The sequence below is a fragment of the Saimiri boliviensis genome, chromosome 11 (genome assembly GCF_048565385.1).
Source record: "Saimiri boliviensis isolate mSaiBol1 chromosome 11, mSaiBol1.pri, whole genome shotgun sequence".
Taxonomy (NCBI): Eukaryota; Metazoa; Chordata; class Mammalia; order Primates; family Cebidae; genus Saimiri; species Saimiri boliviensis.
Window position 1 is genome coordinate 62,039,978 of NC_133459.1, and position 5,676 is coordinate 62,045,653.

Genomic DNA, 5,676 nt, shown 5'->3' on the forward strand with positions numbered 1-5,676 from the left:
TCCTTCTCCAGGTCTGGTTTCCTTCAAGATCTCCCCATCTGTATGAGTTGCAGGCATACTTTTCCATTCTCACGGTTGTTTAATGAGTAACTTTTAAACACACACATCTGCACTGTACAGGGAGCTTTTGTCCTGAGCAGCCCATCATTTTCAGGGCTGCTTCTCTCATGGTGTCACCAGTTCTCAGCAAAGGTGTGAGTGTGTATGTTTCTCTCCCTTACCACCTTCTCTGCCTCCATGCAGAGCCAGGCCATAGACCTCCTAGTGCCTGAAAAACTCCCTTCTCTTTCGCCTAAAAAGTATTAAAGTCTCCTTTATTTGAAGAAATATTTCCTTGTTCATACTACTTCCTCAGGCTGTGGCTCCCTTTACTTCTCTTTGACTTCAAACTTCCTTGAGGAGTTGAGCACATCCGATGTCACAACGCCTTCCTGAGCACAGTCTGCCTCCAATGAGTAGTGAACACAGAGGAGTCAAGCCAGCCTCTTTGCTCCAAGTCAGGATTACTCTGCAGGTCCAACCAAGCTCCAGAGCTCCACCTGGGATTAGCTGGGACCTTTGCTTCAACACGCCAGCTTCTTCCTCTGCCTAATTCTGTTCCTTCATGTCTGTCAAGTTATGTATTCCAAGAGTGCTCCTCAGTTCCTATATGCTGACGTCCATCTCCAAGTCTGCTTCCTAGGAAATCCGACCTGCAGCAGTTTGTTCTTGGAGTAGCCAAGAATGTAAATGTTAATGGGAAAATTTTCAGCTGAATTTTGAGCTGGCAGTAAGAACGCCATCATTGGTGGTAGACAACATAAGAGATGTCTTCTGGCACAAAGTAGCAGTACAGGTGTTAAAACTGTCACCATGCTGAGCTGGAAAGATATACACATGCAAGGAATATTGCCATGGGCCAGGTATTTGGGTAATATGGAATCATAAAGAGAATGAAGTTAGATGGATGTGGCTGAGAGTGACTGATGCTTTTGAGAAAGATAATGGAGGGCTGAGGGTAAATATTTAGCAGCATAGAAAGATATTCTCATCTCCTGAGATCCAGAATAGAAAGAGCCGAGGATCAGGCCCAGGATTTACTTATAAGAGCAGTAGAGCTTCTAGACCCAGACAGGGCTAGTCCATCAAGGTTGAGTCCCAGCTGGGAAGAAACGGAACCTGTATTATGGCAGGAGGACATCTGGGTTGATACACTTGAAAATCTTGAGTGTCCAGATTCCCCTGAATCCTTTGGGCTGGCAGAAGTAGCTCCCTGCTCCCCGTTAGAGGCTAGAGTTTCCCCCTTGCTTGTAGACAAGGTGGCAGCCACAACCCTGCAAGGTTACATATGACCTCCCTCTTTACCCACCTTTTGGCTGCCAGATTAAAAAAAAAGATAGAATTAAATCAAAACATACCCTTGCCAGGAAAGTACTGAGCCTATTCAGGGAAGAAAGAAACTATATTTCAGAGAAGCTGTAGGATCTAACCCACAAGTACAGAAGTTGGGAGAGTATGTGTGGGCCTGGACTCTGGGAGTTCTGGATCAAGGAGAGATTGACCATATACACCTGGATGAGGGAGAGTTTATAGGTATGGCAGCACTCACCCTGCCTGGGACCCTAGTAGACAGTGCTAGCACACTTCCAGGTGACTCTTAGAAGGCTAGAGAGAGCTATAACCCACATAAGTGAAGTGGAAATACCAGAGTCACTATGGAAGATACTGAAAGGAGAAACTGAATGACTCAGAGAACTGTGCATACCAGAATGAATAAACTATGTAAAGTTGGTAAATCCACCAGAAGACTGTTGGGCCCACGAGTGGGCTCCGAAAACACTTCATTTGTCACAGCAGTAAGCAACACACTGAAAAAAGACATCATCACAGAGAAGCTGAGTGATGGCTGCTCTCTACAGATCAGAGCTGTTGCTGGGAGATTTGGGCTTCTAATAGCAATAGAGATGATAGGATCTCAGTAACAGAGGCCAGGTGTCAGCATTTAACTGTGAGAAGCAAGGGAGGGGCAATTATCATAGTACATGGCAAGACAGGAAAGCCCAATTTGTATGGCGATGGCATATGTCCCCAGTAGGTCAAATACGCAGGTCTAGTTACCAAGGGGTTTGTGTAGGAGTAGCTCCCTTCTCATCAGTCTCAGTTATTCACTTGGGGCATTCATTTTCACAACCCTGGTTTCTAGAGGCTTAGCAGTGTTAGCTCACGGAGGGGAAAATGCTTCCAGCAGGGACAAAGCAAGAATCCCATTAAACGTGAAGCCCCATCTTTCTCTCTGGTCCCTTCAGGCTCTTGGCAGGAGTAACTGATCCCGATCATCAGAAAGAGGTAGCACTGATGTTACACAGTGGCGCAGGGAAGAATATGTTTGGCACCCAGCTGATCTATTTAAGTGTTTCTTGATGCTTTTTTGCCCAGTTTTGATGGTAAATAGATTAAGTGTAGCAATCGTTGCCTGAGAAGGGCAGAGTGAACAAGAGTTCAGATCCCTCGGATATGAAGGTCTGGGTCACTCCCACCAGGTAAGCCGTCTAAAGCTGCAGAGGTATAGCTGAGACTGAGGGGAGTGACAGTCTATGAAGAAGATGCTGAGCATCTGTTGTGTCCTTGGGACCAGGTGTGGAAGGCAACACATTAGTTTACAGCATTAACCTTCCTCTTTTAAGTTTCTCTAGAAAAAGAGGTCTTTCCTGAAAGACCTGCTTTCAGGAAACCCAGTAAAGGAGTGGATCTGAGCATCAGGAAGCATGGACTGGAGTGGATGCTGTGGTGCCCCAGCCAAATTCTGTCTCCCCACTCCCAGGACCAAAGCACTCCTTACCCCCGCTACTAAGAGTGTGGGTAGCTTTTCCTGTGGCAGCTGCCGGGTAGAGAGGAGCGTGGCTGTCTCCTCTCTCCGCCATGGCGTGTGCTCGCCCACTGATATCGGTGTATTCCGAAAAGGGGGAGTCATCTGGCAAAAATGTCACTTTGCCTGCTGTATTCAAGGCTCCTATTCGACCAGATATTGTGAACTTTGTTCACACCAACTTGCGCAAAAACAACAGACAGCCCTATGCTGTCAGCGAATTAGCAGGTCATCAGACTAGTGCTGAGTCTTGGGGTACTGGCAGAGCTGTGGCTCGAATTCCCAGAGTTCGAGGTGGTGGGACTCACCGTTCTGGCCAGGGTGCTTTTGGAAATATGTGTCGTGGAGGCCGAATGTTTGCACCGACCAAAACCTGGCGCCGTTGGCATCGTAGAGTGAACACAACCCAAAAACGATATGCCATCTGTTCTGCCCTGGCTGCCTCAGCCTTACCAGCACTGGTCATGTCTAAAGGTCATCGTATCGAGGAAGTTCCTGAACTTCCTGTGGTAGTCGAAGATAAAGTTGAAGGCTACAAGAAGACCAAGGAGGCTGTTTTGCTTCTTAAGAAACTTAAAGCCTGGAATGATATCAAAAAGGTCTATGCCTCTCAGCGAATGAGAGCTGGCAAGGGCAAAATGAGAAACCGTCGCCGTATCCAGCGCAGAGGCCCCTGCATCATCTACAATGAAGATAATGGTATCATCAAGGCCTTCAGAAACATCCCTGGAATTACTCTGCTTAATGTAAGCAAACTGAACATTTTGAAGCTTGCTCCTGGTGGGCATGTGGGACGTTTCTGCATTTGGACCGAAAGTGCTTTCCGGAAGTTAGATGAATTGTATGGCACTTGGCGTAAAGCTGCTTCCCTCAAGAGTAACTACAATCTCCCCATGCACAAGATGATCAATACAGATCTCAGCAGAATCTTGAAAAGCCCAGAGATCCAAAGAGCCCTTCGAGCACCACGCAAGAAGATTCATCGCAGAGTCCTAAAGAAGAACCCACTGAAAAACCTGAGAATCATGTTGAAGCTGAACCCATACGCAAAGACCATGCGCCGGAACACCATTCTTCGCCAGGCCAGGAATCACAAGCTCCGGGTGGATAAGGCGGCCGCGGCAGCAGCAGCACGAGAAGCCAAATCAGATGAGAAGGGAGTTGCAGGCAAGAAGCCTGTTGTAGTAGGTAAGAAAGGAAAGAAGGCTGCTGTTGGTGTTAAGAAGCAGAAGAAGCCTCCAGTAGGAAAAAAGGCAGCAGCAGCCAAGAAACCAGCCCTTGAAAAGAAGCCAGCAGAAAAGAAACCCACTACAGAGGAAAAGAAGCCTGCTGCATAAACTCTTAAATTTGGTTATTCCATAAAGGTCAAATCATTTTGGACAGCTTCTTCTGAATAAAGACCTGATCGAACAGGCAGAGAAAAAAAAAAAAAAAAGAGTGTGGGTAATTGACAGGGTATGGCTGAGTCCAGTCCCAGAGACTGCCCTCAGCTGAAGAGAGTGGCCTTGCTCAATGCCAACACCTTCCTTAAGGACATCCCTGAGCCTAATGGGTCATTGCTGCGCAGGCATAAAGGCTCAGCCCCATTGCCCCAGTGAAGAACAATGCTTCAGGGCTGTTCAAATGCCAGGGCTCTCCGTGGAATGGGATGAGGGCTTTTTTGTGACCACATCACAGCCCAAATTCACCTGTGCCCAATCCTATTCCTTTGCTTCCTCTGCAGCTCCCAGTTCTGAGAGCTCTCCCCAGAGTTTTTGGCATGCTAATCTTCTACTCAGAGTCTATTTTCCAGAGAACAGGGAGGCAACACAAAGCAACCCTCAGTTCCAAACCACAATAAATCCCAAGCTGAATAATCAAAAAATATGTAATGTTTGTATGTGTATATATTAATATATATGTGGATATATACATATATAGGCAAATCATGGCACAACTTCAGAAAATCCAAAAAGATATTTAGAGATGGGGAGAAGGTGAAGATAATGTCAGAAAGACAGAACTTTTCTCAAAAGAGCAGCAATTTTTCTGAGGGTTGACTTCTTTAGAGAAAATACTGAAGCCAGAAAAGGGTGAAATAATATGGTCAATGCACTGACATAAAATAACCTAGAATCTCATACTCAGGAAAAGTACCAGTCAAGAATAAGGGCAAAATACAGAAAATTTCAGGAAAAAAAAATGCAGTAAGTTTACAAACAGCAGACACTTAATAAAATGTTTGTTAAGGAATATGCCTTAGACAGAATGGATGGAGGGTGCAAGGACAGATGGTGAATGTATATTTTGGTACATTTGCAGATAAAGCTAAGAAAAATTTATGAAATAATAATAATGTTTAATGTCTTTTGGGGTCAAAGAGCCTAGAATAGCTAAACGTAGCATGCGAATTTAGAAGAGTGTGAGATCAGATTTAAGGCATCCTGAAGTCATGGTATATTTGGAGAAAAAAATACTATTTAAACTTTGTTTAAAAGAATGACATAGCAGTTTAATTACTTAATTTCAAACATGTGGGGGGAGAATTAGGCTAGGGAAGAGATAAAAGGCCATCAATCCAAAGGAGGTAGGAAGGGTGAGTGTAAAACAGGAAAGGCAGAATGAATAGAAATGATAAATAGAAAAAAGAGAGTAGAAATAAATCCAAACAAGTCAGTAATCAAAATGAAGGGAAAAAAAAAATCTGGGCATGGTGGTGCACCCCTGTAATTCCACCTACTTGGGAGGCTGAGGTGGGAGAATTGCTGTAGCTCAGGAATTCAAGACCAGCCTGGGAAATATAGCAAGACTCCCATCTTGAAAGAAAAAGAAAGCAAGAAAGCAAGAAGGAA

General features: G+C 45.0%; 1 pseudogene; it reads left to right on the plus strand.

Annotated features, from left to right (window-relative positions):
* The first annotated feature begins 2,848 nt into the window (after positions 1-2,848).
* Positions 2,849-4,274, plus strand: LOC120366025 (large ribosomal subunit protein uL4 pseudogene; annotated as a pseudogene).
* Positions 4,275-5,676: the final 1,402 nt, after the last annotated feature.